The sequence below is a fragment of the Panicum hallii genome, chromosome 6 (assembly GCF_002211085.1).
Source record: "Panicum hallii strain FIL2 chromosome 6, PHallii_v3.1, whole genome shotgun sequence".
Classification (NCBI taxonomy): domain Eukaryota; kingdom Viridiplantae; phylum Streptophyta; class Magnoliopsida; order Poales; family Poaceae; genus Panicum; species Panicum hallii.
This window is the reverse complement of record NC_038047.1, coordinates 44,688,526-44,698,770: the sequence shown is the minus strand read 5'-3', so window position 1 is coordinate 44,698,770 and position 10,245 is coordinate 44,688,526. Positions and strand designations below refer to the sequence as shown.

The 10,245-nt window shown below is 43.1% G+C and overlaps 1 pseudogene; it reads right to left on the bottom strand.

Annotated features, from left to right (window-relative positions):
- LOC112897504 lies at positions 1-4,475 on the bottom strand (annotated as a pseudogene).
- Positions 4,476-10,245: the final 5,770 nt, after the last annotated feature.

The following is a 10,245-nucleotide window of genomic DNA, read 5'->3' as shown; positions in this document are numbered from 1 at the left end:
ACACGCATGGGCGACGAGCTCAGATCTGTTCTGGCAATAAAGAACAAGACCTAGAAAGGCTTACCAAATGGCGCATTAACCAATAAACTCATAAGAATATACAGGGCAAATTTGTGTCTTGTGCAAACGTAATGGACAATTACCGTAGAAGTGGCAACCTGCAAACATCTCAATTTCTGAACACATGCCACGATTGTTAAAAACAACCTCCTAAATCTGCAAGGCTCATGACACGCATCATTACTGACCCTGTGCAAGGACTGTTTTTTCTAATAGCAGAACTACCATGTGAATGAAGAGCATCCAAAGGCTTGTTCCCTTCGACTAGAAACAGGTGTGCACGATAAATTCATCGACAATCGCCCGCAAATTGTTTCCCCCCACCAAAACAAAGCGGCACAGAATGGTAAACCATTCAGGGTGCAAGATTGAATCATTGTGCACTCCGTGTTTTGCCCGCCAAAAGATAGGTAACTGATTTCTGATTAACTGCCACGGCATTACCTTCATCGTACACTCCATGTCTTCTCGTCATTGTAACCAGCTGCCCTCCCTGTTCTACCTACCAAGATTGAATCAGGTGCTGGACCCTCATATTCTCCAGTTATACCACGGTACGAACGTGCCTTGAGGTAGTGAATTGAGGACATTGCTCTCCCTTGGTAAAGGACAGCCTCATTGTTATGGTTTTGGACGCTTAGTGCCTTTTCTGTTACCTCAGCCAGTGCGAGTGCCGTTCCTGATTGTTCCATGTTTTCTGCTGGGGCCAAACAATTGAAAAACATGTGACATGGTAAAAATTAGATCAAGCAAAAATAAAAGATAATGAGCAAGCCACAGTCAAAGCTATTAAAGTACAGAACTTGTTCACACAATGACGGATGGATGGACCAAGTGCATATGATGTACCTTGAGCACAATGATCTTCCACATGGGAACCTTTGATGAAGGAAAACCGTGCTTCTTCTGTTGTGCTTGCAACTTCCTGTTTCTCTGAAGTGATCAGATCCTTGAAATCCAAAAGATATTCTCCAGTCCACTCTCTTCCCCTGAAAAAAAAGAGTTGCTTCTGGCATCAGAACCATCGTAAAATTCTGCAAATTGATGACACATGAGGCCCTCCATATATATCTGTAATCAGGCCGTCAGAACCATAGTAAAATTCTGCAATTTGATGCCACGTGAGGCACTTCATATAGATTTGCAATCAGAGAACGAGTAACATAATGAACTCGATAGCGCTGTTTGAGTACATTATAATGTTGCATACCTGCTAAAAGCAAATACAGCTTCAAAAGGTGTAATAACTGGAGCTAAAAAATCTTTGCTATCCAGTTGAGCAGTCTGGGCACAAGAAACATAAACAAAAATTTCGCACTGCCAAAAGGAAAAATAAAAGTCATCACTTGAAATAGATAAAGAAACAGAAAACAGTTCAGAGTTAAAGTGGCACACCTGAGGAAAATTCGCAAGTTTTGCAGAATTAGGCCGGCCCATGACCAATGTGTATGATCTCTTTCCGGCAGCCTTGATCAGTTCTTTCATTTGTTCGATTATATGAAGATAACCAGCTGCATCATTAAAGAATGCAATGCACCGCATCAACAAGAAACCTATATGTTTGTGCTAAAATTCTAAGCCATCTAACCAAGAATAACTAAAAATACAACACTCAAGTGAAGTTAAAGTATTTATGACTATGGAACTGGACTAAATCAGCATATCAGTAAGGAAAAGTGAAGTGTCCTAGTGCTATCAAACCATGAAAGTATGAAACTAGATAGGGAGTTCCTGCTGTCCAACTCGAACTGCTTTCGAGCCCAACTAAACCTGTGCTAGGATGAACCAGTCAGGCTTGCATAGCCTGATATCCTTCTATGGGGCATGCTTGACCAAAATATCTAGGAAAACCTCAATGCTGAGGTCACTGTTTGAATTCTAGCAGTGCCTCAACATTCATGTAAAAGAAAGTCATGCTGCAGTATAAAATCTTTTACGTTTAAATTAGCAATGTGCATACCAACACCTAGAGTTCCGACTAAAATGCCAATAATATTTGCATCCTTTGCCTTCTCCACAAGGTAATATCACAATATGTGTTTTGTTATCAGTGCCACATGTTGTTAGGAAAAAGTATGCAAATGCTGCAAAAAAGAAAAGTACCTTCGCCTAAGAACTCTCATCAGATGAGAGGCATCTGCTGAGAGCTGATTTTCTATTGCGTCATATCTAACTGCAAAAAAAAACATCGATATTCAAATGCATAACATTATAGAAGATTCCCGTATTAGAGCAATTACATTGTGCAAAATATTATCAATTACATAAAGTAAATGTAAGTATATGGAGTTGCAAACAATATAAAGAAGGGCAGTATAATAGCTACATCACAAATACATGAGCAGAAGTTTTACTGAGGATCAAGACTCAAATTTTTAAATGTAAAACAAGCCTAGTCCAATCCAAATATCATATTGGTGTGCCGCATGTAGCATTCAATATTGTATCACTGATTACTTAATATTGTGCCACAATAACCTATCTGGATTGTAAATACATATCAAGAGAAAAGCATCTATAAGCTAAGAAACAAGACAAACACAGTAAAACAGTCCTGCTAGCCATAAAATGAGGAAGAAGAAAACAAACCTATTTCACATTTATTGAAGGTAAGCACAATGTTGGCAAATGCCGAGTTATCTTGTCCAATCCAAAATATCAATTAGTCTTCCATTTTCTCCTGAACTGAAATATTCCATGTAACACCGCCAAGGCTGTACTTATGTGTGGAACTGGAATATTCTATGCTACAACGATTATTCAATGCTGCCAGATCACTGTTTATGGATAAATCTCCGTTGCAAGATGTTCCACTTGATAGATGACAATCATTTTCCTCTGTAGTACTCGATGACGGACTCATAACTCAACACAGAACATCTGCAGACTGGACTTCAGGATTGCAAGAATTTGATTTACATGACTCATCAAAAGTTCGTCTAAGGTCAACCAATGCATACGCATACTCTAGCCCATATAAAACCTATTTGTTCAGGCATGTTAGCCAAGAATATTACAGATGATAGTTGATAGTGCAACATAGATAATATTAGATATTTAATGGTCAAACCTGCTAATTGGTGTTTTATAAAAAATGCAAATCAACAGAAATCAAAACTTGGCAGATCAATGAAAATCCTAAGCATGACTTAACATACTGATGGAACCAGCATAATGTTATGCAAATTTGCATTACCTCACTGTACCGTTACTACCACCATATCAGGAAAGGTGGAAGAGTACGAGAAACGAAAAAGGATTTTCCTCTGATCTATTTAGAGTCTAGATTACAAGCAAATATAAGAATGATGACCTAGATCAAAACATGGCTTCTGCCTGAAAGAAACGTTCTCGCTACTAATCTAACTGTATTGCTTTCAAGTTTCAAACTAACAACAATCTAAGAAATTAAATTTTCAAGCATGAAAGAAATCTGAACTCTAGGCGTGCCCTGTTTTCCTCGCTTTATGTTAGCATAGTTATGAATAGTCCTTACTTAGCATGGTGATATTATAGTGTGGTTTAGCAAAGTTGCCAACTCCAGAATTCATGAGAAGGTGCTATGCGCCATGAAAGAACATAACCTTATTTGCAACATATTTTAAGCAAAGGAAATAGTGTAGGACATACCAGAATGTATTTGTTACTTTTTCTTGAGCATTCCAGCATTGAGCGGGCACAGGCATGGACATCCAATGGTGCCTTCCCAAACACGAAGAAAGCTGGTAGATTTGATGTTCTACATTTCAAGTTGGCAGTGTAAAATATAGTGTTAGCACAAACCACTAGTAGCACACAATAACGAGTTCTCCAACAAGTTTAAAAATTGGTAGCAACAAATTCCAGCTAACCATTACAAGTCTATCTGATTTTGATCTTCTGCTAACAACAATACTTTTCTATGGCATCACACGTGCAAAAATTAGAGGAAGGCGGGCAGGGTTGCTCACGGGCTCATGCAGGCGTGGCCGTAGTGGACGACGCACTGGGCGTCAATGTGGGACGCGCCCACCTCGTCGACGCAGCAGGAGTTGTACGCCGTGTCGGCCATCACGAACACCCTGACCCCGCCGCCGCCGGAGGCGAGCTCCCGCCGCAGCGCCCTCGCCACCGCCGCGGCGTCCTTGAGCATCTCGTCGGGGAACTAAGCAAAGGCGCCAAGAGACCGGACGAGGAATCAGATGGCCGGGGGTCACCAGCAGCCGTTCGATGAATCGAGAAAGGGAGCAGCGAGTGAAAGAGAAATAGTTCGAGCTGGGTTTCCTGGAGGGCGGCCCTGGTGTAGGCGCCGGCGCGGAGGAACTCGGCGGTGCGGGTGCTGATGTCGGGCTCCATGGCTGACGCCGTTGGACGTGCTCGTCGCCGCCGGCTGCGTCCCGCGCGTGGCTCGCCTAGCTTCTCACCGTTGCAGCCCATTTATGAGATGGAAGCATTAATTCTTGGCCCATATTTGTTGTATTGCACTCTCTTCTGATTTCTGAACACTCCTATAAGCTGGGCCTTGAGAGCCCATTAAACCAGTACCTATTGGCCTCACTGGTAAAGAAAGGAAAAAGTCATTTTTACATCCCTAAACTTTGAAACCGTCCGTATTTCCTCTCTAAATAATAAAACTATCCACCTGGACTCTTTGGACTCGCAATACCAGACACATAACCTTTTCGGTTGGTTTTTTCAGTGGTTTTGCTATTTTTTCTTTTATATTTATTTTGGATGAATCTTTAAAAAATCATAGTAAATAAAAAAACTCATAAAATAAAAAAACAATTTTGTTGGACTCCACATGAGTATATCTATGCAATGAATATATGATATGATAAATTTAGTAAAAAACTTTTGTTGTACTTATAGATATATAATTTTATATAATTAATTCATAGCTACAGTTTTCGTGGTCCAATTATGGTGAAATTTTTAAGGTAGGCTAATCATTATATGCTTGAGCTATAGTAAAAATTTTATATTCATTTGATCATTTTTGCTTGAGCAATTAAATTTCAAGCTATATCAGAGATTCTTCAGTTGCTCAAGCATACACGAACCAATGAGAATGCATCTTTAACTACAGATCAAGCATATAATGCTTAGCCCATCATAAAAATTTCACCATAATTGGATTACGAAAACTGTAGTTATGAATTAATTACAGAAAAGTATATATCTAAAAGTATAACAAAATATTTTTACTAAATTATATCATATCATATGTTCACTGCATAGATCTACTCATGTGGAGTCAATAAAAAAAGTAAAATTTCTATTTTATGAATTTTTTTACGATTTACTATAATTTTCAAAGATTCAAAGATTCAGCCAAAATAAACATAAAAAATGAGCAAAACCACCGAGATAAACCAGCTAGAGAGGTCATATGTCCGATATCAGAGTTCAAAAAGTGGCAGACGATTTTATTATCCTTTCCAAAGTTGATAAAAAAGACTTTTTCCATAAAGAAATAATCTGGACCCTGCGGTAGGACACGGTGGAGGCCCACCATTTTGCCCGTTTGTGCCGGCTAGAGGCCACGTCGCCGGGGCGAGTCAGTCAGTACTAGCAGCTGCAGCAGCAGCAGCAGCTTTGTACAATGGTACTAGGCGTGGAACCAATGGCTGCAGCAGCAGTAGCATCGTCGTACAGACAGGCAGGCTGACGGCGAGCGGTGAGGCGGCCCACGGTTTTGCATTGCCTGGACGGACAGGGACCCGTCCCTAACATCGTATCGATCATTGGCAGCAAATTGGATCGGATCGGAGGAGCATCACGAAACAACCAACTTTGCTTTGCAGGTCTCGATCTTTAGCTGCCAGGACCACACATACATGTAGTACGAGCAAGAAACAAGCTGGAAGAACCTTCTCTTCTCGAGCTAGCAGTAATATTCAATGGCTAGCTGCAGGAGGAACGGGCCAAGCCAGCTGATATCTCGAATCAGCTAGCTGCCCGTCCTGATTGGCTGTTTAATTATCCACGCAGAATCTAGACATGCATGCATCCATGAAGCCGCACTCCGGCGATCGTCCGTGGCAACTTGGGGTCGAGCTGCAACCGTGCACGAAACAACTAACTCAGCAACAAGCTCGGCCTGCTTGCTTGGTCCTCCACTACTGTATGTAGTCTGCTCTGGCAATGGCGTCATCGTGGCGTAATCCATCGAGCTGGCCGCCGGCGGGTGAGCACGACCGTGGCAGAACCAACCTGAATTACACCAGCTCAAGTACGCGAGTCCACTCCTGAGGGCTCCAAAGTACCTCAAACGGTATAATCCCTTGATCTGTCGGGTAACGTCCCGATAAACCACCGATGCAGGATCAAACAAGGTACCTCGTACGAAGACGAGTCCAGAGATACAATCACCGTCATATTTTACATCACAGGTATTTATATTACACAAGTTGTCAAAAGTAGTATCAGTTCCAAATTGATAGGATTTCTTACAAACCGGTTCAAATTTTCAAGTTTACGGCAGCGGAATTTTAAACACAACCACTGTACACGTCGCCAGTTCGGATATCATGCTAAGCCCTAGCATGATATCACTTGGTAGGATCAGTGTTGACCGGGGACGGATCCCATTCCACGGACCAACCATCGGGTAGAGTGTAAGGCCATGGCACAGGCAGAGTAGAGTCCTTAGGGGGATTACCTGAATAAAAAGTCACAGTACAAGACTGAGTATTCTAATACCCAGCAAGGCTTACCCGTTTCATGGTATACTTAGCTATGTACCTAGACTTATGAAGGCTTTAATGGTGATGGGTAAAGTTTTCAGCTGAAAAGCAACAAAGAGTAGATCCTTAATTTTAAATTTTAGCTTTCGAGTTCTAGTTGATTATTCATTCTAGCTAAGCACCTATAACTACTCAAGCATGGTAGAATCTTTAGGCAAACATCATCTTTGATAATTATAAAGTTGCTCTTGTTACTCTATATGGCAAAAGGATCAAGCAGTCTCAATCTCCGCGAGAAACGGACGATTCCTGAATCGAATTTCAGAACCTTGCAAGGGTAAACCTAATTCACACGTTTGGAACGTCCAACGATTGTTCCAAAGCAACCGTTTGCCTTTCATTCCGACTCGTGGATCAGATCCACCACAAGCAACTGCAGGACCATACGCACATCCAATGTGCAAGACGTATGTCTGTAGCGCGACTACATAACCATACTCCTGGTTGCCCTGCAACACGTATTCCCACACGTCGAAGTAAGTAACCGGAAAAACCAAATACGAGTGGTGGGAGGTATGTCCACTCCTCGGGCCGATTGGTTACTAGACTTACCGCTTACCATATTTCGCGGCATGTGGCTAGTACTTTCAAACGCTTAACCACCGCTACCACACACTGCGACCTTAGCCAAATTCATTAACACAAACGGGGTATCATCTCGACCATGATACCTCACATAAATCCCGTCCGTCATCCTTATAGTGATTACAGGAATATAAACACTATAATTCCTATAAGCTTGCGAGTGACAGGCAATCACTTGACTTCTACCGGTCCTATTAGCGTAGCAGCTATTCGGACTCAAGTTCTAGTATTCAGTACATCGGCTTCTGAGAATATGCAACTAGGGTTTCCAGACAATTCCTAAGAACTTAATGCATAAGTAGATATATATAAAGGTAGATTGCAGTGTAAATAAAGTAATGGTTTATGTCCGGAGCTTGCCTTCGTGAGTGGGATTGGGGGCAGGAGTGTCAAGGTTTTCCGAACTTTGGTTTGGAGTTTCAGTTAGATTTCCGACGACGTTCCTGGGGTCTTCAGAAATTTTCGCTTCTGATTCCGGGATCAGTTCGTAGTCTCCGTCGGCGAGAGTAGTTGAGTCTATATTATATGCAAAGATGTATTTTAAGAGATGCATACACTTTCATTTTACTTCACAATAAAGTTGCAATCCAATAAAAACACAGTTCACTCATCACACATATCATTTACTCTTTTACTGGGCAGTCATTTATCGAGTATAAATTAACCTAGTTAGCTATATTAGACAACATGTTTTACTGTTATAAAAAAAACTACCATAGCACTGGGGTTGAAATTTTCACTACTTACAGATTAAGCTATGTCTAAGCCATTGTAAATTTATCAAGATTTTATTTTTACAGAAATTAGGCCACAAGGATAAATAACAATAGCACTAACATATTAAGTATTATTTATAACTGTACATACACACAAGATTTTATTCTAGATTTTGTGCACAGGTTACACTATTCAAGTCCAAGACCTCAAAATATTTTCATAATTTTTAAAAATCTAGAATTGTAGATATTAAATACACAAGATTAAACAAGCATTATCCATGATTAAACCCATACATTATAAAAATATTATATAAACAGTAGGTTAATTATTTTTCATAAATACCGCATGTCAAAGCAAAACTAACTCAATTGGTTTTACATTTTTACCATTTTTCTTCTATTTACTAAGCATTTTCATACTTTGCAACCACTTAAACTAACATTTAAATTAGAGACAAAACTATATGGAAATTGAAGATCAACCCATAAGGAAAGTTTTAGATCTTAAAACAAGGAATCCAACAAATTTTAGCTTGTATTTTTTTGATTTTTTCCTAAATTGCTATAGAATTTCAAAGTTTGCAATATAAAATAACAAAGGAGTCCTTGAAGGCACTATTCATTTGAGTCATGGGCTTCGCAGACAGCCCCCTGGGCTTTTGATTCTTTCAACCCGAGATCCTTGGCCGTGGTCAGAGGGGGGGTGCGGGTTTGACCGGCCAAATCCGGCGACGGTGATCGCCGGCAGCGAGGGTGGAGGGGCGTGGAAGCATCACCAAGCTCGTACGCACCTGCAGACGCCCGGGATTGGGGTCGGGGTGGCCTGTAGCGGCGGCGCGACGAGAGCAGGCGGCCGGCGGCGGAGGAGAACGGCGGAGGCGGCGCCCCGGTGGTCGTAAGCGGCGAGGAAGGGGTCGGAAAGCTTCAAGGCGGTGTGGGGAAGCTAGATGTGGGGTCAATTGGAGTTAAGAAGGGTTGGGAAGGGGTGCTCCACGGCGAGCAGGGGGCGGCGGCGGGTGGCGGTCGCCGGTAGTGGCGCTCCGGTCAAAATTCGATGTCGTTTAGGGGCTGGTGAGTTAGTCTGGGCATTCAGGCTACCCGAATTTTTCGGGTCGGGCTTTTCGGGCTTTTGGGGAATTCGGGTATTCGGAAATGCTACCCGAAATCGGGTTTTCAAAAGCTAAGCCCGAAATTTCGGGTACCCGAATATTTCGGGTTCGGGTAGCCCGATTTGGCCTGAAATTTGATATCAGGTTAGAAATCAGTGTTACATGTACAGATTTAAAGCATGATCAATAGTTAACAACAGCCAAACAAACGAGTATTAAAGAGCATGCAAGACTGCAAGTCAACAAAAATAAGACTAAGAGAAGTTCGTAACAAGAGTAAAGGCATAGAACAGTAGAACACAACATAAATTCGGGCTATTCGGGTAATTCGGGTACCGCGGCCTACTACCCAAACAAGCCCGAAATTAATTCGGGTTTCACGATTCAATACCCGCGGGAGCCCATTGGGTATCGGGCTTCGGGCTAAATGGGTTCGGGCTCGGGTTTTTCGGGTTTCGGGCTTCGGGCTTGGGTTTTATGCCCAGGCTAACTGGTGAGCACGAGCAGGGGTTGGGGAAGCTTGCTAGGGGGTCGGTGGGGGCAATGGGCGGTCGACAGCGGCTGTCCACGGCGGCCAGTGGCTCACCGGAAGGAGGAGCGGGCAGCGGTGGTGATCGGGGGTTCTGGGCGCTGTGCAGGAGGGGAAACGAGCACAATTGAGTCGGGCAGGAACTGAAAAAGCTCAAGAGAAGGAGATTAGAGGCCCGGAGGGGATGCTCGGCCCGTGCCATGACGGCGGCGAGGCGTCGGCCGGGCGGCGTCTGGATCGGCATGGCGCACGCGGGGGAGGGCCAGCAGGGGCGAGTTAGGGCGGCGGCCGGCGTTCAAGTGATGCGTGGGGAGGGTGGAAGCGGGAGGTGGAGCGGCAGCGAGCAGCACAGCGGCGGCCTGGGGAGCTGCACTGCGCCGGCGGCAGAGGGGGCAGAGCAGAGCGGGGCGTGCCAGAGGAAGAAGAAAGGAGGGGGGGTCCGAGGGGTCTTTTTGGAAATTTCAAAAATCTCAGGGACCCTACTATAAAGTAAGATTTCCCGCTGATCCAAAATC